The following is a 22030-nucleotide window of genomic DNA, read 5'->3' on the forward strand; positions in this document are numbered from 1 at the left end:
TGTTATCTACACAGCCAGACCCCGAGTAATAATTCGAAGATAACTAAATAAGCCAAGCGATGGAAAGGAAGCAACAGAAAGAACAAAACATGCTTGTTTTAATCGTGAAAGAGCAAGAGTAACTCCCCAGATTGTCCTGCGATAAGTTACAGGAAGCTGTCTCTGTTATCGTGGTAAAAATACTTAAGTTTGTCTCAGCTTGCTGCTAAGTTGAGGCTGCTTATAATTTATTTTATTAAGTTTAAAAATACAAATACTCTAAATTGATTGTCCGCATTTCCTTTAATGCCTGTAAAATTTGCCGTTGAAGTTCCAAAGGAATCCGTCTTAATTGTGAATTCTTTGTTTCCTAAAACCTCATCTTTCCTTTTACATTGGTTTGTTTGGTTTTTCTTTTATCCAAGATCTCTGACGATTAGCGAGTGATTGAGCGTTTTCTCATTCAACAGTTAATCAATACAAGGCAGCCTTTCAGACAGCATAAATGCTATTTTTCATCCCGCTCTGGTACACGTCTGACACAAAAAATAGAATTAACTGTTCAAAGCCTGCTCCAACTTTGTAAAACGATTGAATATTTTTTTTGTTTTTTCTAATCGCAGAAAAGTCCTTTCATTGCAACTAATAGCAGACACTTGCCTGTGGAATATTCCACAGTTAAGAAAGTCAAGGAATATATCCGTGTGCCGGAACGGGTCCATTATTCTGTGACAAATTTTGGGAGTCTTTGCCTACATAACGCTGACAATGGCTAATCCGAGTGCTAAATTTTGCCTTTGAAGACACTCTTAAAAATGAAAGACACACACGTAGTCGGCAGGATTCGAACCTGCGCGGGGAGACCCCAATGGATTTCTAGTCCATCGCCTTAACCACTCGGCCACGACTACAAATTTTAATTACCAGTGATATAGCTTTAGGAGGTAAATTTCCATTTTTTTTTTTTTTTTTTAAATTTTTCTCTTTTCTTTGACTTCTAAAAATTCCTCGTAATTATTGAGACTATGGAGTGAAACTACAGTGGCCCCATCATGCTTTCATTTGTTAATTATTTCTTCATTTAATTTTTCTTTTTTGGCTGAATTATAAGTTGAGACACAAAATTTCACCCGAGAAGAAAGGGCGATAAGTAAAAAAAAGACAGCTGATACGGGTTTTAAGGAATATAACGACGGGCGACTTTTAGTGTCAGAAGTGTGGAACCGATTGTTTGTCAGGTCTTCTTTACTTCTCCTATTCTTTAGCCTTTGCTGCCTCGGAAGAAGGCAGACACGCATGATTTACTGATACCCGTTCTTATTAGATTTGTTTCACATCACATGTGAATTCTGTCATTTTCCTCCCAGAATCATTATTAAATTTAAACCTTCAGTCCCTGGCAGTGCCTTTCACCCGTGGCACAGCAACGAAAAGAAATAAATGAGCTTTGTGTTACAACGTCCTTACAGTCTTCCTGTCCAAATTCAGACCAACAAGTGATTTTGACGCTTAATCTTTGAACAAGAGTGTTTTTTAAATCATTATTATCAATATCAGTATAGTTATGGTGGTCACAGCTTTGGGGGTTTACAACGTATGGCGTTTGTACGGCAGCTGATCATTTTCTACACTGCAATCAAATGCTTTGCTGCAGTCTGTGCTGAAAGGACACTTAAATTTGCACAATCGCGTTCATTATTTTTGCCGTGAATATAAACTGGAAAGCTGTCAACGGAACGTTTTCTTACGCCTCCCATTGATTGCAGTATCTACCACTGTTTTATTATTTGATCCGTGAGCTCCTGACAAGCTTTGCAAATTGTGTTTGGCAGTGTCAAGTGAAGGATTAAATCCTCGAATTTCCTAAAGGTTAAACTGCCTAGCCGACAGGATTCGAACCTGTGCTGGGGATCCCCAATGGATTTCGAGTCCATCGCCTTAACCACTCGGCCACGACTACTGTGAGGACTTACCTGCTAACGCGTCTGAATTCCTTCAGTTGTCGAATTGTCCTTTTTCATTTTGTCAATATGCGCTCTGAAGACATTTGGACTGGAGCAGGAGCGGTAATATTTCGGTCTTTTCCCGATCATCCTTAAGGAGGCAGAGGATTTGAAGCGGTTCGATTATCTGTGAGATTAGAACTTTTAACGGCTTGTCTTGGTTGCAAAGTCGACATGTGTTATCTACACAGCCAGACCCCGAGTAATAATTCGAAAATAACTAAATAAGCCAAGCGATGGAAAGGAAGCAACAGAAAGAACAAAACATGCTCGTTTTAATCGTGAAAGAGCAAGAGTAACTCCCCAGATTGTCCTGCGATAAGTTACAGGAAGCTGTCTCTGTTATCGTGGTAAAAATACTTAAGTTTGTCTCAGCTTGCTGCTAAGTTGAGGCTGCTTATAATTTATTTTATTAAGTTTAAAAATACAAATACTCTAAATTGATTGTCCGCATTTCCTTTAATGCCTGTAAAATTTGCCGTTGAAGTTCCAAAGGAATCCGTCTTAATTGTGAATTCTTTGTTTCCTAAAACCTCATCTTTCCTTTTACATTGGTTTGTTTGGTTTTTCTTTTATCCAAGATCTCTGACGATTAGCGAGTGATTGAGCGTTTTCTCATTCAACAGTTAATCAATACAAGGCAGCCTTTCAGACAGCATAAATGCTATTTTTCATCCCGCTCTGGTACACGTCTGACACAAAAAATAGAATTAACTGTTCAAAGCCTGCTCCAACTTTGTAAAACGATTGAATATTTTTTTTGTTTTTTCTAATCGCAGAAAAGTCCTTTCATTGCAACTAATAGCAGACACTTGCCTGTGGAATATTCCACAGTTAAGAAAGTCAAGGAATTTATCCGTGTGCCAGAACGGGTCCATTATTCTGTGACAAATTTTGGGAATCTTTGCCTACATAACGCTGACAATGGCTAATCCGAGTGCTAAATTTTGCCTTTGAAGACACTCGTAAAAATGAAAAGCACACACGTAGTCGGCAGGATTCGAACCTGCGCGGGGAGACCCCAATGGATTTCTAGTCCATCGCCTTAACCACTCGGCCACGACTACAAATTTTAATTACCAGTGATATAGCTTTAGGAGGTAAATTTCCATTTTTTTTTTTTTTAATTTTTCTCTTTTCTTTGACTTCTAAAAATTCCTCGTAATTATTGAGACTATGGAGTGAAACTACAGTGGCCCCATCATGCTTTCATTTGTTAATTATTTCTTCATTTAATTTTTCTTTTTTGGCTGAATTATAAGTTGAGACACAAAATTTCACCCGAGAAGAAAGGGCGATAAGTAAAAAAAAGACAGCTGATACGGGTTTTAAGGAATATAACGACGGGCGACTTTTAGTGTCAGAAGTGTGGAACCGATGGTTTGTCAGGTCTTCTTTACTTCTCCTATTCTTTAGCCTTTGCTGCCTCGGAAGAAGGCAGACACGCATGATTTACTGATACCCGTTCTTATTAGATTTGTTTCACATCACATGTGAATTCTGTCATTTTCCTCCCAGAATCATTATTAAATTTAAACCTTCAGTCCCTGGCAGTGCCTTTCACCCGTGGCACAGCAACGAAAAGAAATAAATGAGCTTTGTGTTACAACGTCCTTACAGTCTTCCTGTCCAAATTCAGACCAACAAGTGATTTTGACGCTTAATCTTTGAACAAGAGTGTTTTTTAAATCATTATTATCAATATCAGTATAGTTATGGTGGTCACAGCTTTGGGGGTTTACAACGTATGGCGTTTGTACGGCAGCTGATCATTTTGTACACTGCAATCAAATGCTTTGCTGCAGTCTGTGCTGAAAGGACACTTAAATTTGCACAATCGCATTCATTATTTGTGCCGTGAATATAAACTGGAAAGCTGTCAACGGAACGTTTTCTTACGCCTCCCATTGATTGCAGTATCTACCACTGTTTTATTATTTGATCCGTGAGCTCCTGACAAGCTTTGCAAATTGTGTTTGGCAGTGTCAAGTGAAGGATTAATACCTCGAATTTCCTAAAGGTTAAACTGCGTAGCCAACAGGATTCGAACCTGTGCGGGGGATCCCCAATGGATTTCGAGTCCATCGCCTTAACCACTCGGCCACAACTACTGTGAGGACTTACCTGCTAACGCGTCTGAATTCCTTCAGTTGTCGAATTGTCCTTTTTCATTTTGTCAATATGCGCTCTGAAGACATTTGGACTGGAGCAGGAGCGGTAATATTTCGGTCTTTTCCCGATCATCCTAAAGGAGGCAGAGGATTTGAAGCGGTTCGATTATCTGTGAGATTAGAACTTTTAACGGCTTGTCTTGGTTGCAAAGTCGACATGTGTTATCTACACAGCCAGACCCCGAGTAATAATTCGAAGATAACTAAATAAGCCAAGCGATGGAAAGGAAGCAACAGAAAGAACAAAACATGCTCGTTTTAATCGTGAAAGAGCAAGAGTAACTCCCCAGATTGTCCTGCGATAAGTTACAGGAAGCTGTCTCTGTTATCGTGGTAAAAATACTTAAGTTTGTCTCAGCTTGCTGCTAAGTTGAGGCTGCTTATAATTTATTTTATTAAGTTTAAAAATACAAATACTCTAAATTGATTGTCCGCATTTCCTTTAATGCCTGTAAAATTTGCCGTTGAAGTTCCAAAGGAATCCGTCTTAATTGTGAATTCTTTGTTTCCTAAAACCTCATCTTTCCTTTTACATTGGTTTGTTTGGTTTTTCTTTTATCCAAGATCTCTGACGATTAGCGAGTGATTGAGCGTTTTCTCATTCAACAGTTAATCAATACAAGGCAGCCTTTCAGACAGCATAAATGCTATTTTTCATCCCGCTCTGGTACACGTCTGACACAAAAAATAGAATTAACTGTTCAAAGCCTGCTCCAACTTTGTAAAACGATTGAATATTTTTTTTGTTTTTTCTAATCGCAGAAAAGTCCTTTCATTGCAACTAATAGCAGACACTTGCCTGTGGAATATTCCACAGTTAAGAAAGTCAAGGAATATATCCGTGTGCCGGAACGGGTCCATTATTCTGTGACAAATTTTGGGAGTCTTTGCCTACATAACGCAGACAATGGCTAATCCGAGTGCTAAATTTTGCCTTTGAAGACACTCTTAAAAATGAAAAACACACACGTAGTCGGCAGGATTCGAACCTGCGCGGGGAGACCCCAATGGATTTCTAGTCCATCGCCTTAACCACTCGGCCACGACTACAAATTTTAATTACCAGTGATATAGCTTTAGGAGGTAAATTTCCATTTTTTTTTTTTTTAATTTTTCTCTTTTCTTTGACTTCTAAAAATTCCTCGTAATTATTGAGACTATGGAGTGAAACTACAGTGGCCCCATCATGCTTTCATTTGTTAATTATTTCTTCATTTAATTTTTCTTTTTTGGCTGAATTATAAGTTGAGACACAAAATTTCACCCGAGAAGAAAGGGCGATAAGTAAAAAAAAGACAGCTGATACGGGTTTTAAGGAATATAACGACGGGCGACTTTTAGTGTCAGAAGTGTGGAACCGATTGTTTGTCAGGTCTTCTTTACTTCTCCTATTCTTTAGCCTTTGCTGCCTATGAAGAAGGCAGACACGCATGATTTACTGATACCCGTTCTTATTAGATTTGTTTCACATCACATGTGAATTCTGTCATTTTCCTCCCAGAATCATTATTAAATTTAAACCTTCAGTCCCTGGCAGTGCCTTTCACCCGTGGCACAGCAACGAAAAGAAATAAATGAGCTTTGTGTTACAACGTCCTTACAGTCTTCCTGTCCAAATTCAGACCAACAAGTGATTTTGACGCTTAATCTTTGAACAAGAGTGTTTTTTAAATCATTATTATCAATATCAGTATAGTTATGGTGGTCACAGCTTTGGGGGTTTACAACGTATGGCGTTTGTACGGCAGCTGATCATTTTCTACACTGCAATCAAATGCTTTGCTGCAGTCTGTGCTGAAAGGACACTTAAATTTGCACAATCGCATTCATTATTTGTGCCGTGAATATAAACTGGAAAGCTGTCAACGGAACTTTTTCTTACGCCTCCCATTGATTGCAGTATCTACCACTGTTTTATTATTTGATCCGTGAGCTCCTGACAAGCTTTGCAAATTGTGTTTGGCAGTGTCAAGTGAAGGATTAATACCTCGAATTTCCTAAAGGTTAAACTGCGTAGCCAACAGGATTCGAACCTGTGCGGGGGATCTCCAATGGATTTCGAGTCCCTCGCCTTAACCACTCGACCACGACTCCTGTGAGGACTTACCTGCTAACGCGTCTGAATTCCTTCAGTTGTCGAATTGTCCTTTTTCATTTTGTCAATATGCGCTCTGAAGACATTTGGACTGGAGCAGGAGCGGTAATATTTCGGTCTTTTCCCGATCATCCTTAAGGAGGCAGAGGATTTGAAGCGGTTCGATTATCTGTGAGATTAGAACTTTTAACGGCTTGTCTTGGTTGCAAAGTCGACATGTGTTATCTACACAGCCAGACCCCGAGTAATAATTCGAAGATAACTAAATAAGCCAAGCGATGGAAAGGAAGCAACAGAAAGAACAAAACATGCTCGTTTTAATCGTGAAAGAGCAAGAGTAACTCCCCAGATTGTCCTGCGATAATTTACAGGAAGCTGTCTCTGTTATCGTGGTAAAAATACTTAAGTTTGTCTCAGCTTGGTGCTAAGTTGAGGCTGCTTATAATTTATTTTATTAAGTTTAAAAATACAAATACTCTAAATTGATTGTCCGCATTTCCTTTAATGCCTGTAAAATTTGCCGTTGAAGTTCCAAAGGAATCCGTCTTAATTGTGAATTCTTTGTTTCCTAAAACCTCATCTTTCCTTTTACATTGGTTTGTTTGGTTTTTCTTTTATCCAAGATCTCTGACGATTAGCGAGTGATTGAGCGTTTTCTCATTCAACAGTTAATCAATACAAGGCAGCCTTTCAGACAGCATAAATGCTATTTTTCATCCCGCTCTGGTACACGTCTGACACAAAAAATAGAATTAACTGTTCAAAGCCTGCTCCAACTTTGTAAAACGATTGAATATTTTTTTTGTTTTTTCTAATCGCAGAAAAGTCCTTTCATTGCAACTAATAGCAGACACTTGCCTGTGGAATATTCCACAGTTAAGAAAGTCAAGGAATATATCCGTGTGCCGGAACGGGTCCATTATTCTGTGACAAATTTTGGGAGTCTTTGCCTACATAACGCAGACAATGGCTAATCCGAGTGCTAAATTTTGCCTTTGAAGACACTCTTAAAAATGAAAGACACACACGTAGTCGGCAGGATTCGAACCTGCGCGGGGAGACCCCAATGGATTTCTAGTCCATCGCCTTAACCACTCGGCCACGACTACAAATTTTAATTACCAGTGATATAGCTTTAGGAGGTAAATTTCCATTTTTTTTTTTTTAATTTTTCTCTTTTCTTTGACTTCTAAAAATTCCTCGTAATTATTGAGACTATGGAGTGAAACTACAGTGGCCCCATCATGCTTTCATTTGTTAATTATTTCTTCATTTAATTTTTCTTTTTTGGCTGAATTATAAGTTGAGACACAAAATTTCACCCGAGAACAAAGGGCGATAAGTAAAAAAAAGACAGCTGATACGGGTTTTAAGGAATATAACGACGGGCGACTTTTAGTGTCAGAAGTGTGGAACCGATTGTTTGTCAGGTCTTCTTTACTTCTCCTATTCTTTAGCCTTTGCTGCCTCGGAAGAAGGCAGACACGCATGATTTACTGATACCCGTTCTTATTAGATTTGTTTCACATCACATGTGAATTCTGTCATTTTCCTCCCAGAATCATTATTAAATTTAAACCTTCAGTCCCTGGCAGTGCCTTTCACCCGTGGCACAGCAACGAAAAGAAATAAATGAGCTTTGTGTTACAACGTCCTTACAGTCTTCCTGTCCAAATTCAGACCAACAAGTGATTTTGACGCTTAATCTTTGAACAAGAGTGTTTTTTAAATCATTATTATCAATATCAGTATAGTTATGGTGGTCACAGCTTTGGGGGTTTACAACGTATGGCGTTTGTACGGCAGCTGATCATTTTCTACACTGCAATCAAATGCTTTGCTGCAGTCTGTGCTGAAAGGACACTTAAATTTGCACAATCGCGTTCATTATTTGTGCCGTGAATATAAACTGGAAAGCTGTCAACGGAACGTTTTCTTACGCCTCCCATTGATTGCAGTATCTACCACTGTTTTATTATTTGATCCGTGAGCTCCTGACAAGCTTTGCAAATTGTGTTTGGCAGTGTCAAGTGAAGGATTAATACCTCGAATTTCCTAAAGGTTAAACTGCGTAGCCAACAGGATTCGAACCTGTGCTGGGGATCCCCAATGGATTTCGAGTCCATCGCCTTAACCACTCGGCCACGACTACTGTGAGGACTTACCTGCTAACGCGTCTGAATTCCTTCAGTTGTCGAATTGTCCTTTTTCATTTTGTCAATATGCGCTCTGAAGACATTTGGACTGGAGCAGGAGCGGTAATATTTCGGTCTTTTCCTGATAATCCTTAAGGAGGCAGAGGATTTGAAGCGGTTCGATTATTTGTGAGATTAGAACTTTTAACGGCTTGTCTTGGTTGCAAAGTCGACATGTGTTATCTACACAGCCAGACCCCGAGTAATTATTCGAAGATAACTAAATAAGCCAAGCGATGGAAAGGAAGCAACAGAAAGAACAAAACATGCTTGTTTTAATCGTGAAAGAGCAAGAGTAACTCCCCAGATTGTCCTGCGATAAGTTACAGGAAGCTGTCTCTGTTATCGTGGTAAAAATACTTAAGTTTGTCTCAGCTTGCTGCTAAGTTGAGGCTGCTTATAATTTATTTTATTAAGTTTAAAAATACAAATACTCTAAATTGATTGTCCGCATTTCCTTTAATGCCTGTAAAATTTGCCGTTGAAGTTCCAAAGGAATCCGTCTTAATTGTGAATTCTTTGTTTCCTAAAACCTCATCTTTCCTTTTACATTGGTTTGTTTGGTTTTTCTTTTATCCAAGATCTCTGACGATTAGCGAGTGATTGAGCGTTTTCTCATTCAACAGTTAATCAATACAAGGCAGCCTTTCAGACAGCATAAATGCTATTTTTCATCCCGCTCTGGTACACGTCTGACACAAAAAATAGAATTAACTGTTCAAAGCCTGCTCCAACTTTGTAAAACGATTGAATATTTTTTTTGTTTTTTCTAATCGCAGAAAAGTCCTTTCATTGCAACTAATAGCAGACACTTGCCTGTGGAATATTCCACAGTTAAGAAAGTCAAGGAATATATCCGTGTGCCAGAACGGGTCCATTATTCTGTGACAAATTTTGGGAGTCTTTGCCTACATAACGCAGACAATGGCTAATCCGAGTGCTAAATTTTGCCTTTGAAGACACTCTTAAAAATGAAAAACACACACGTAGTCGGCAGGATTTGAACCTGCGCGGGGAGACCCCAATGGATTTCAAATCCATCGCCTTAACCACTCGGCCACGACTACAATGTTCAACTACCAGTGATATAGCTTTAGGAGGTAAATTTCCATTTTTTTTTTTTTTTTAAATTTTTCTCTTTTCTTTGACTTCTAAAAATTCCTCGTAATTATTGAGACTATGGAGTGAAACTACAGTGGCCCCATCATGCTTTCATTTGTTAATTATTTCTTCATTTAATTTTTCTTTTTTGGCTGAATTATAAGTTGAGACACAAAATTTCACCCGAGAAGAAAGGGCGATAAGTAAAAAAAAGACAGCTGATACGGGTTTTAAGGAATATAACGACGGGCGACTTTTAGTGTCAGAAGTGTGGAACCGATTGTTTGTCAGGTCTTCTTTACTTCTCCTATTCTTTAGCCTTTGCTGCCTCGGAAGAAGGCAGACACGCATGATTTACTGATACCCGTTCTTATTAGATTTGTTTCACATCACATGTGAATTCTGTCATTTTCCTCCCAGAATCATTATTAAATTTAAACCTTCAGTCCCTGGCAGTGCCTTTCACCCGTGGCACAGCAACGAAAAGAAATAAATGAGCTTTGTGTTACAACGTCCTTACAGTCTTCCTGTCCAAATTCAGACCAACAAGTGATTTTGACGCTTAATCTTTGAACAAGAGTGTTTTTTAAATCATTATTATCAATATCAGTATAGTTATGGTGGTCACAGCTTTGGGGGTTTACAACAAGTGATTTTGACCCTTAATCTTTGAACAAGAGTGTTTTTTAAATCATTATTATTAATATCAGTATAGTTATGGTGGTCACAGCTTTGGGGGTTTACAACGTATGGCGTTTGTACGGCAGCTGATCATTTTCTACACTGCAATCAAATGCTTTGCTGCAGTCTGTGCTGAAAGGACACTTAAATTTGCACAATCGCGTTCAGTATTTGTGCCGTGAATAGAAACTGGAAAGCTGTCAACGGAACGTTTTCTTACGCCTCCCATTGATTGCAGTATCTACCACTGTTTTATTATTTGATCCGTGAGCTCCTGACAAGCTTTGCAAATTGTGTTTGGCAGTGTCAAATGAAGGATTAATATCTCGAATTTTCTAAAGGTTAAACTGCGTAGCCGACAGGATTCGAACCTGTGCGGGGGATCCCCAAAGGATTTTGAGTCCATCACCTTAACCACTCGGCCACGACTACTGTGAGGACTTACCTGCTAACGCGTCTGAATTCCTTCAGTTGTCGAATTGTCCTTTTTCATTTTGTCAATATGCGCTCTGAAGACATTTGGACTGGAGCAGGAGCGGTAATATTTCGGTCTTTTCCCGATCATCCTTAAGGAGGCAGAGGATTTGAAGCGGTTCGATTATCTGTGAGATTAGAACTTTTAACGGCTTGTCTTGGTTGCAAAGTCGACATGTGTTATCTACACAGCCAGACCCCGAGTAATAATTCGAAGATAACTAAATAAGCCAAGCGATGGAAAGGAAGCAACAGAAAGAACAAAACATGCTTGTTTTAATCGTGAAAGAGCAAGAGTAACTCCCCAGATTGTCCTGCGATAAGTTACAGGAAGCTGTCTCTGTTATCGTGGTAAAAATACTTAAGTTTGTCTCAGCTTGCTGCTAAGTTGAGGCTGCTTATAATTTATTTTATTAAGTTTAAAAATACAAATACTCTAAATTGATTGTCCGCATTTCCTTTAATGCCTGTAAAATTTGCCGTTGAAGTTCCAAAGCAATCCGTCTTAATTGTGAGTTCTTTGTTTCCTAAAACCTCATCTTTCCTTTTACATTGGTTTGTTTGGTTTTTCTTTTATCCAAGATCTCTGACGATTAGCGAGTGATTGAGCGTTTTCTCATTCAACAGTTAATCAATACAAGGCAGCCTTTCAGACAGCATAAATGCTATTTTTCATCCCGCTCTGGTACACGTCTGACACAAAAAATAGAATTAACTGTTCAAAGCCTGCTCCAACTTTGTAAAACGATTGAATATTTTTTTTGTTTTTTCTAATCGCAGAAAAGTCCTTTCATTGCAACTAATAGCAGACACTTGCCTGTGGAATATTCCACAGTTAAGAAAGTCAAGGAATATATCCGTGTGCCGGAACGGGTCCATTATTCTGTGACAAATTTTGGGAGTCTTTGCCTACATAACGCAGACAATGGCTAATCCGAGTGCTAAATTTTGCCTTTGAAGACACTCTTAAAAATGAAAGACACACACGTAGTCGGCAGGATTCGAACCTGCGCGGGGAGACCCCAATGGATTTCTAGTCCATCGCCTTAACCACTCGGCCACGACTACAAATTTTAATTACCAGTGATATAGCTTTAGGAGGTAAATTTCCATTTTTTTTTTTTTTTAAATTTTTCTCTTTTCTTTGACTTCTAAAAATTCCTCGTAATTATTGAGACTATGGAGTGAAACTACAGTGGCCCCATCATGCTTTCATTTGTTAATTATTTCTTCATTTAATTTTTCTTTTTTGGCTGAATTATAAGTTGAGACACAAAATTTCACCCGAGAAGAAAGGGCGATAAGTAAAAAAAAGACAGCTGATACGGGTTTTAAGGAATATAACGACGGGCGACTTTTAGTGTCAGAAGTGTGGAACCGATTGTTTGTCAGGTCTTCTTTACTTCTCCTATTCTTTAGCCTTTGCTGCCTCTGAAGAAGGCAGACACGCATGATTTACTGATACCCGTTCTTATTAGATTTGTTTCACATCACATGTGAATTCTGTCATTTTCCTCCCAGAATCATTATTAAATTTAAACCTTCAGTCCCTGGCAGTGCCTTTCACCCGTGGCACAGCAACGAAAAGAAATAAATGAGCTTTGTGTTACAACGTCCTTACACTCTTCCTGTCCAAATTCAGACCAACAAGTGATTTTGACGCTTAATCTTTGAACAAGAGTGTTTTTTAAATCATTATTATCAATATCAGTATAGTTATGGTGGTCACAGCTTTGGGGGTTTACAACGTATGGCGTTTGTACGGCAGCTGATCATTTTCTACACTGCAATCAAATGCTTTCCTGCAGTCTGTGCTGAAAGGACACTTAAATTTGCACAATCGCATTCATTATTTGTGCCGTGAATATAAACTGGAAAGCTGTCAACGGAACGTTTTCTTACGCCTCCCATTGATTGCAGTATCTACCACTGTTTTATTATTTGATCCGTGAGCTCCTGACAAGCTTTGCAAATTGTGTTTGGCAGTGTCAAGTGAAGGATTAATACCTCGAATTTCCTAAAGGTTAAACTGCGTAGCCGACAGGATTTGAACCTGTGCGGGGGATCCCCAATGGATTTCGAGTCCATCGCCTTAACCACTCGGCCACGACTACTGTAAGGACTTACCTGCTAACGCGTCTGAATTCCTTCAGTTGTCGAATTGTCCTTTGTCATTTTGTCAATATGCGCTCTGAAGACATTTGGACTGGAGCAGGAGCGGTAATATTTCGGTCTTTTCCCGATCATCCTTAAGGAGGCAGAGGATTTGAAGCGGTTCGATTATCTGTGAGATTAGAACTTTTAACGGCTTGTCTTGGTTGCAAAGTCGACATGTGTTATCTACACAGCCAGACCCCGAGTAATAATTCGAAGATAACTAAATAAGCCAAGCGATGGAAAGGAAGCAACAGAAAGAACAAAACATGCTTGTTTTAATCGTGAAAGAGCAAGAGTAACTCCCCAGATTGTCCTGCGATAAGTTACAGGAAGCTGTCTCTGTTATCGTGGTAAAAATACTTAAGTTTGTCTCAGCTTGCTGCTAAGTTGAGGCTGCTTATAATTTATTTTATTAAGTTTAAAAATACAAATACTCTAAATTGATTGTCCGTATTTCCTTTAATGCCTGTAAAATTTGCCGTTGAAGTTCCAAAGGAATCCGTCTTAATTGTGAATTCTTTGTTTCCTAAAACCTCATCTTTCCTTTTACATTGGTTTGTTTGGTTTTTCTTTTATCCAAGATCTCTGACGATTAGCGAGTGATTGAGCGTTTTCTCATTCAACAGTTAATCAATACAAGGCAGCCTTTCAGACAGCATAAATGCTATTTTTCATCCCGCTCTGGTACACGTCTGACACAAAAAATAGAATTAACTGTTCAAAGCCTGCTCCAACTTTGTAAAACGATTGAATATTTTTTTTGTTTTTTCTAATCGCAGAAAAGTCCTTTCATTGCAACTAATAGCAGACACTTGCCTGTGGAATATTCCACAGTTAAGAAAGTCAAGGAATATATCCGTGTGCCAGAACGGGTCCATTATTCTGTGACAAATTATGGGAATCTTTGCCTACATAATTCTGACAATGGCTAATTCGAGTGCTAAATTTTGCCTTTGAAGACACTCTTAAAAATGAAAAACACACACGTAGTCGGCAGGATTTGAACCTGCGCGGGGAGACCCCAATGGATTTCTAGTCCATCGCCTTAACCACTCGGCCACGACTACAAACTTTAATTACCAGTGATATAGCTTTAGGAGGTAAATTTCCATTTTTTTTTTTTTTTTTAATTTTTCTCTTTTCTTTGACTTCTAAAAATTCCTCGTAATTATTGAGACTATGGAGTGAAACTACAGTGGCCCCATCATGCTTTCATTTGTTAATTATTTCTTCATTTAATTTTTCTTTTTTGGCTGAATTATAAGTTGAGACACAAAATTTCACCCGAGAAGAAAGGGCGATAAGTAAAAAAAAGACAGCTGATACGGGTTTTAAGGAATATAACGACGGGCGACTTTTAGTGTCAGAAGTGTGGAACCGATTGTTTGTCAGGTCTTCTTTACTTCTCCTATTCTTTAGCCTTTGCTGCCTCCGAAGAAGGCAGACACGCATGATTTACTGATACCCGTTCTTATTAGATTTGTTTCACATCACATGTGAATTCTGTCATTTTCCTCCCAGAATCATTATTAAATTTAAACCTTCAGACCCTGGCAGTGCCTTTCACCCGTGGCACAGCAACGAAAAGAAATAAATGAGCTTTGTGTTACAACGTCCTTACAGTCTTCCTGTCCAAATTCAGACCAACAAGTGATTTTGACCCTTAATCTTTGAACAAGAGTGTTTTTTAAATCATTATTATCAATATCAGTATAGTTATGGTGGTCACAGCTTTGGGGGTTTACAACGTATGGCGTTTGTACGGCAGCTGATCATTTTCTACACTGCAATCAAATGCTTTGCTGCAGTCTGTGCTGAAAGGACACTTAAATTTGCACAATCGCGTTCATTATTTGTGCCGTGAATATAAACTGGAAAGCTGTCAACGGAACGTTTTCTTACGCCTCCCATTGATTGCAGTATCTACCACTGTTTTATTATTTGATCCGTGAGCTCCTGACAAGCTTTGCAAATTGTGTTTGGCAGTGTCAAGTGAAGGATTAATACCTCGAATTTCCTAAAGGTTAAACTGCGTAGCCGACAGGATTCGAACCTGTGCGGGGGATCCCCAATGGATTTCGAGTCCATCGCCTTAACCACTCGGCCACGACTACTGTGAGGACTTACCTGCTAACGCGTCTGAATTCCTTCAGTTGTCGAATTGTCCTTTTTCATTTTGTCAATATGCGCTCTGAAGACATTTGGACTGGAGCAGGAGCGGTAATATTTCGGTCTTTTCCCGATCATCCTTAAGGAGGCAGAGGATTTGAAGCGATTCTATTATCTGTGAGATTAGAACTTTTAACGGCTTGTCTTGGTTGCAAAGTCGACATGTGTTATCTACACAGCCAGACCCCGAGTAATAATTCGAAGATAACTAAATAAGCCAAGCGATGGAAAGGAAGCAACAGAAAGAACAAAACATGCTTGTTTTAATCGTGAAAGAGCAAGAGTAACTCCCCAGATTGTCCTGCGATAAGTTACAGGAAGCTGTCTCTGTTACCGTGGTAAAAATACTTAAGTTTGTCTCAGCTTGCTGCTAAGTTGAGGCTGCTTATAATTTATTTTATTAAGTTTAAAAATACAAATACTCTAAATTGATTGTCCGCATTTCCTTTAATGCCTGTAAAATTTGCCGTTGAAGTTCCAAAGCAATCCGTCTTAATTGTGAGTTCTTTGTTTCCTAAAACCTCATCTTTCCTTTTACATTGGTTTGTTTGGTTTTTCTTTTACCCAAGATCTCTGACGATTAGCGAGTGATTGAGCGTTTTCTCATTCAACAGTTAATCAATACAAGGCAGCCTTTCAGACAGCATAAATGCTATTTTTCATCCTGCTCTGGTACACGTCTGACACAAAAAATAGAATTAACTGTTCAAAGCCTGCTCCAACTTTGTAAAACGATTGAATATTTTTTTTGTTTTTTCTAATCGCAGAAAAGTCCTTTCATTGCAACTAATAGCAGACACTTGCCTGTGGAATATTCCACAGTTAAGAAAGTCAAGGAATATATCCGTGTGCCAGAACGGGTCCATTATTCTGTGACAAATTTTGGGAGTCTTTCCCTACATAACGCTGACAATTGCTAATCCGAGTGCTAAATTTTGCCTTTGAAGACACTCTTAAAAATGAAAAACACACACATAGTCGGCAGGATTCGAACCTGCGCGGGGAGACCCCAATGGATTTCTAGTCCATCGCCTTAACCACTCGGCCACGACTACAAATTTTAATTACCAGTGATATAGCTTTAGGAGGTAAATTTCCATTTTTTGTTTTTTTTTTAATTTTTGTCTTTTCTTTGACTTCTAAAAATTCCTCGTAATTATTGAGACTATGGAGTGAAACTACAGTGGCCCCATCATGCTTTCATTTGTTAATTATTTCTTCATTTAATTTTTCTTTTTTGGCTGAATTATAAGTTGAGACACAAAATTTCACCCGAGAAGAAAGGGCGATAAGTAAAAAAAAGACAGCTGATACGGGTTTTAAGGAATATAACGACGGGCGACTTTTAGTGTCAGAAGTGTGGAACCGATGGTTTGTCAGGTCTTCTTTACTTCTCCTATTCTTTAGCCTTTGCTGCCTCCGAAGAAGGCAGACACGCATGATTTACTGATACCCGTTCTTATTAGATTTGTTTCACATCACATGTGAATTCTGTCATTTTCCTCCCAGAATCATTATTAAATTTAAACCTTCAGACCCTGGCAGTGCCTTTCACCCGTGGCACAGCAACGAAAAGAAATAAATGAGCTTTGTGTTACAACGTCCTTACAGTCTTCCTGTCCAAATTCAGACCAACAAGTGATTTTGACGCTTAATCTTTGAACAAGAGTGTTTTTTAAATCATTATTATCAATATCAGTATAGTTATGGTGGTCACAGCTTTGGGGGTTTACAACGTATGGCGTTTGTACGGCAGCTGATCATTTTCTACACTGCAATCAAATGCTTTGCTGCAGTCTGTGCTGAAAGGACACTTAAATTTGCACAATCGCATTCATTATTTGTGCCGTGAATATAAACTGGAAAGCTGTCAACGGAACGTTTTCTTACGCCTCCCATTGATTGCAGTATCTACCACTGTTTTATTATTTGATCCGTGAGCTCCTGACAAGCTTTGCAAATTGTGTTTGGCAGTGTCAAGTGAAGGATTAATACCTCGAATTTCCTAAAGGTTAAACTGCGTAGCCGACAGGATTCGAACCTGTGCGGGGGATCCCCAATGGATTTCGAGTCCATCGCCTTAACCACTCAGCCACCACTACTGTGAGGACTTACCTGCTAACGCGTCTGAATTCCTTCAGTTGTCGAATTGTCCTTTTTCATTTTGTCAATATGAGCTCTGAAGACATTTGGACTGGAGCAGGAGCGGTAATATTTCGGTCTTTTCCCGATCATCCTTAAGGAGGCAGAGGATTTGAAGCGGTTCGATTATCTGTGAGATTAGAACTTTAAACGTCTTGTCTTGGTTGCAAAGTCGACATGTGTTATCTACCTAGCCAGACCCCGAGTTATAATTCGAAGATAACTAAATAAGCCAAGTGATGGAAAGGAAGCAACAGAAAGAACAAAATATGCTCGTTTTAATCGTTAAAGAGCAAGAGTAACTCCCCAGATTGTCCTGCGATAAGTTACAGGATGCTGCCTCTGTTATCGTGGTAAAAATGCTTAAGTTTGTCTCAGCTTGCTGCTAAGTTGAGGCTGCTTATAATTTATTTTATTAAGTTTAAAAATACAAATACTCTAAATTGATTGTCCGCATTTCCTTTAATGCCTGTAAAATTTGCCGTTGAAGTTCCAACGGAATCCGTCTTAATTGTGAGTTCTTTGTTACCTAAAACCTCATTTTTCCTTTTACATTGGCGTCATTGTTTTTTCTTTTACCCAAGATCTCTGATGATTAGCGAGTGATTGAGTGTTTCTCATTCATCAGTTACTCAAGACAAGGCAGCCTTTTTAGCCTTTGGAAAGAGCTCTTGAGGTTTCGGGTCTGAAAAGTAATGACCATCAGGTGTCAGATTAGTTATCCGGTCAATATGCTTATACAATTCAAAAACCAGCTAGAAGTCATTTTAGGAGAAATAACGTTTATGTATCTGATATTAATTTACAATGACAGATGGACTTAGCGGACATGACAAATGTGTCTGAGCATAACCGTGGTTATAAATATTTATTAACCTGTATCAATGTATTTTCTAAGTACGCGTGGGTACGGCCCCTGAAGAACAGAACTGGTAAGGATTTGACAAGAGCCTTCCTATACATTCTGAGCACTGGTAGAACTCCAAAGAAGCTCCAGACCGATAAGGGAAAGAGTTTTTTAATCGAGATATTCAAAAGTTGTTAGAGAAGTTTGGAATAAAACATTTCACCACAGGAAACGAATTAAAGGCCTCCGTGTTGGAGAGATTTAACCGCACACTAAAATCTAAAATGTGGAAATATTTCAGCACGTATAATACGAGAACCTACATCGATAAATTGTCTGATCTCGTATACTCTTACAACAAAAGTTATCATCGAAGCATAAAAATGGCTCCTTCCAATGTAAACACATTAAATTCCTGGAAAGGTTTCAAAAACTTATATGATGTAGCCAATCTCCCGGGTCCTCCGTTGTTTAAGTTCAAAGTAGGAGATACAATTAGGTTGTCTAAAACCAGACATCCTTTTGAGAAAGGTTATGAGCAAAGATTTTCAGATGAAATCTTTACCGTAGCAGAGCTTGTACCTAGGGTACCAGCGGTGTACAAACTGAAAGACTACGATGGTGAAGAGATCCTGAATTGCAGAAAATTAAAGTCGAAACCACAAATGTTTACAGGATCGAAAAAATACTGGCTATGAAAGTTAAGAATAAAAAACGTCTCATTTTAGTCAAATGGCTCAGATGGCCAGAATAATTTAACAGTTGGATACCAGAGAGCCAAGCCCAACATGTTCAATAAAATCCAGAATGCTCCTAATCGGGTTATCATTCTCTAGTGGTATACGAATGAGCGCAAAAGTTTTTTTGTGACTCTACCTAGCAACGCTTCCTCAGACATTTTCCCTAACAATACAATTTCAAGTTTCATGACAAAGCTTGCTAAACCCATAGAAGTAGAAGGTTCTTGGGATGCAGAAATACAGTACCCACATACCATAGACAAGCCAGATAACGAATTCTACGTTTTTAGTTCCAGTGATAAAAAATATTACTACATACCATGTGGGCATTACGAAGGTATTCACGACCTACTATCTTTTATGAATTCGACAATCTTAAGCCTACCCACTTTGACAGATGTTGCAGCTGGAACTGTCCCTTCTGAGAATCCTGTGAAATTCAGTTATAATGCGGTGGAAAGAAGAGTCTGATGAAAGGATGAAACTATACACTTAAAAGGACAGCTGGGTCGAATATTAGGAGCGCATCCTGATCACACTCGGGGGTTAACTTACAAAGCTCCTTCCCCCGCCATCATCAGGGCTGGCTTTTACATGTTGTATGTGTACGGGGACATGGTATCTCATCAGAGAGTCGGAGACAGCTACGTGCTCCTTTTGAGGTGCATTCATATAGGGGATCAAGCGAATAAAATTACAACCATCACATAAGACAAACCTTATTATGCCCCTGCCAGCAAGAATCATTTTGACACAGTGACTATTGAAATAAAGACGGATCAGAACAAAAATGTGCCATTTCAGTTTGGTAAGGTAATTGTGAAGTTGCATTTCAGACCCGTTAGGCACTGTATGCACAACTGAAACAATGAGGTCTTACCAGGACCTGACATCTTATATACAATATTACCAGACCGACGCGGGTAACGGATTACCGGGATTCTCTGGAGCCCCTGAAATGTATGGTGGGGGGATTGGAGGTATATTTCGAGGATTGTTTAGAAGAGCTTTACCTCTCCTGAAAACAGGCTTTGACATTGCAAAACCACATATCAAATCCACGGCTAAAAATATTGTAAAAGATGTGATCACAGGGGCTATATCAAGTGTGGCTGGTGGAGTCCAAGAAAAGCAGGAGGGAGCGGGCTTGATGGTAATGAGAAAGACAAAACGCAAGAGACCACCGGGATCGCGTGAGGCCCTGCCAGCTAAAAAGGCAAGGCACATTATTTTTACGGCATTTTCTAAATGTCGTCAGAAGAGAAACAAGACTAAAGCAAACAAAAAGAAGAAGAGAGACATTTTTTAAGAGAAGATGGCTTTCGTACACAGAATGTCCGAAGAGTGTGTCAAATCTGAACTGGACCTGTTTACGGTGCCTTTCACTCAAACGTGTGTAGATAAAAATATATACGTTGAAATCCCGCCGCTGTCAGCCCTCTCTGAAGTAGCGCCGCTAGAATTTCTTATTGCCAGAAACGGGGAAGATTACCTGGACTTGAATAACACTCTTCCACACCTAAGGGGTAAAATAGTGAACGCTGACGGGACTAACATAGCTGCTGGTGCAAAGGTCGGATTTGTCAACTACCCTACAGCCAGTCTGTTTTCACAAGTTGATGTCACCCTGGGGGACCGCCTAATATCGCAGAGTTCAAATTGTTATCCTAACAGAGCTGTTTTAGAAGGCCTGCTAAATTACAGCTAGGAGACTCTTCTTTCTCAGTTTGCTACGGGACTTTTTTACAAAGATACACAACAAATTGGAAGAGACAGATCCTGATGGAGAAAACATTGGTTTTAATAAAAGAAGTGCCTATATGGCCGGTAGCAGGACTGTTGAACTTCTGGGACACATACATACAGTTCTCTTTTTCCAGGAAAAACTAATATTGAACGGAATAGACGTGAAGATTAAAATGGTTCGGAACAAAGATGAATTCTGCTTAATGTCTGGTGGTGCCGAACATTACAAAGTAATCATAACATCAGCGTCCCTGTTTGTAAAAAAAGTAAAAGTTTCACCGGCCGTGAAATTAGGACACGCTCATGCCCTTACATCAGCCAATGCTAAATACCCTGTGGAAAGGGTGAATAAGAAAGTGTTCAGTATGCCTGCGGGAATCCGAGTATGCAATCAAGAAAACCTGTTTCTGGGTCAACTACCAAAGTATGTGGTGTTTGGCATGGTGGATAATGAGGCCTTTTCAGGTTCTTATACAAGGAATCCGTTCAATTTCAAACATAATGATGTAGAGTTCCTGGCTCTGTACATGGACGGTGAACAGATTCCAGCCAAACCTTTTCAGCCAGACTTTGCAAGCAGCAACAGTGCCAGAGAATACTATAACCTGGTATTGGCTACTGGTAAGCACTTGAAGGATCAAGCTCTGTCTATCACCCATTCAGAGTTCTCGCTAGGATATACTCTTTTTGCTTTTGATCTAACCCCCGATCAAGAATGTGATGATCATTTTTCATTAGTTAAAACTGGAAACATGAGATTTGAATTACACTTCCGCATCCCTCTCCCTCGGACCGTCAATCTAATAGTATATGAAATCTTTGACAACATCATTGAAATCAACCAGAGACGTAATGTTCTGTATGACTACTAATAAACATCATGAATACAAAACAATTAACAGAACTACTGTCCCAAGACCCCTACACCAAAAGATATTTCCGCGGTGTGCTGGCGTGTGATCAACTACCGGAAAAAAATAACGGCGTGCCAGCCATGTTTATAGTGAATACTCACCATCAAACCCAACCTGGAGAACACTGGCTGGGGATTTACCTCACAGAAGACAGAAATGGGGAGTTTTTTGATTCCTATGGAAATCCTCTGGACTTTATCTACTTCCTGAATGACATTTCTTAAGGAAAAACTGTAGACAAATCATTTACAATAACCGGCAGCTTCAAAGTTGGTTCTCAGACCAATGTGGTCAACACTGCCTCTTCTATGTGCATCACAAAGGAAAAGGACTCCCGTACCCCTCTGTAATAAAAAAAGTATTCTGATGATTTGAACAATAATGACGCTATGGTCTCTAAATTTGTTCGTTCCTGGGTTCCTTCACCGGGACTCTGTTTTTATCGGTACCCTTGCATGCAAAGATCAGAGACCTATAAATATTTCAATAGACGGTTAAAGGATGACGACACTCTGTAATGACATAAAATTGCATTTAATAAACAAACAATTTTACAAATTAATAAGCAATCCATTCCTGTCTTTTTTTTCTTGGTTTCCGTCAGTAGGGGCTAACT

General features: G+C 39.1%; 15 non-coding genes across 15 annotated transcripts; all 15 read right to left on the reverse strand.

Annotated features, from left to right (window-relative positions):
* Positions 1 to 808: 808 nt before the first annotated feature.
* Positions 809 to 890, reverse strand: trnas-aga (transfer RNA serine (anticodon AGA)). The gene has a single exon. It is a non-coding gene; the product is annotated as a tRNA-Ser (tRNA).
* A 965-nt stretch (positions 891 to 1855) lies between these two features.
* On the reverse strand, positions 1856 to 1939 carry trnas-cga (transfer RNA serine (anticodon CGA)). Its single transcript has one exon. It is a non-coding gene; the product is annotated as a tRNA-Ser (tRNA).
* A 1028-nt stretch (positions 1940 to 2967) lies between these two features.
* Positions 2968 to 3049, reverse strand: trnas-aga (transfer RNA serine (anticodon AGA)). Its single transcript has one exon. It is a non-coding gene; the product is annotated as a tRNA-Ser (tRNA).
* Positions 3050 to 4011: 962 nt separating this feature from the next.
* On the reverse strand, positions 4012 to 4093 carry trnas-cga (transfer RNA serine (anticodon CGA)). The gene has a single exon. It is a non-coding gene; the product is annotated as a tRNA-Ser (tRNA).
* Positions 4094 to 5121: 1028 nt separating this feature from the next.
* On the reverse strand, positions 5122 to 5203 carry trnas-aga (transfer RNA serine (anticodon AGA)). Its single transcript has one exon. It is a non-coding gene; the product is annotated as a tRNA-Ser (tRNA).
* Positions 5204 to 7275: 2072 nt separating this feature from the next.
* Positions 7276 to 7357, reverse strand: trnas-aga (transfer RNA serine (anticodon AGA)). Its single transcript has one exon. It is a non-coding gene; the product is annotated as a tRNA-Ser (tRNA).
* A 961-nt stretch (positions 7358 to 8318) lies between these two features.
* On the reverse strand, positions 8319 to 8400 carry trnas-cga (transfer RNA serine (anticodon CGA)). The gene has a single exon. It is a non-coding gene; the product is annotated as a tRNA-Ser (tRNA).
* Positions 8401 to 9428: 1028 nt separating this feature from the next.
* trnas-uga (transfer RNA serine (anticodon UGA)) lies at positions 9429 to 9510 on the reverse strand. The gene has a single exon. It is a non-coding gene; the product is annotated as a tRNA-Ser (tRNA).
* A 1065-nt stretch (positions 9511 to 10575) lies between these two features.
* trnal-caa (transfer RNA leucine (anticodon CAA)) lies at positions 10576 to 10657 on the reverse strand. The gene has a single exon. It is a non-coding gene; the product is annotated as a tRNA-Leu (tRNA).
* A 1028-nt stretch (positions 10658 to 11685) lies between these two features.
* Positions 11686 to 11767, reverse strand: trnas-aga (transfer RNA serine (anticodon AGA)). The gene has a single exon. It is a non-coding gene; the product is annotated as a tRNA-Ser (tRNA).
* Positions 11768 to 12731: 964 nt separating this feature from the next.
* Positions 12732 to 12813, reverse strand: trnas-cga (transfer RNA serine (anticodon CGA)). The gene has a single exon. It is a non-coding gene; the product is annotated as a tRNA-Ser (tRNA).
* Positions 12814 to 13841: 1028 nt separating this feature from the next.
* On the reverse strand, positions 13842 to 13923 carry trnas-aga (transfer RNA serine (anticodon AGA)). The gene has a single exon. It is a non-coding gene; the product is annotated as a tRNA-Ser (tRNA).
* A 965-nt stretch (positions 13924 to 14888) lies between these two features.
* trnas-cga (transfer RNA serine (anticodon CGA)) lies at positions 14889 to 14970 on the reverse strand. The gene has a single exon. It is a non-coding gene; the product is annotated as a tRNA-Ser (tRNA).
* A 1028-nt stretch (positions 14971 to 15998) lies between these two features.
* Positions 15999 to 16080, reverse strand: trnas-aga (transfer RNA serine (anticodon AGA)). The gene has a single exon. It is a non-coding gene; the product is annotated as a tRNA-Ser (tRNA).
* A 965-nt stretch (positions 16081 to 17045) lies between these two features.
* trnas-cga (transfer RNA serine (anticodon CGA)) lies at positions 17046 to 17127 on the reverse strand. Its single transcript has one exon. It is a non-coding gene; the product is annotated as a tRNA-Ser (tRNA).
* Positions 17128 to 22030: the final 4903 nt, after the last annotated feature.

This window comes from Erpetoichthys calabaricus, chromosome 5, assembly GCF_900747795.2.
Source record: "Erpetoichthys calabaricus chromosome 5, fErpCal1.3, whole genome shotgun sequence".
Lineage (NCBI taxonomy): Eukaryota > Metazoa > Chordata > Cladistia > Polypteriformes > Polypteridae > Erpetoichthys > Erpetoichthys calabaricus.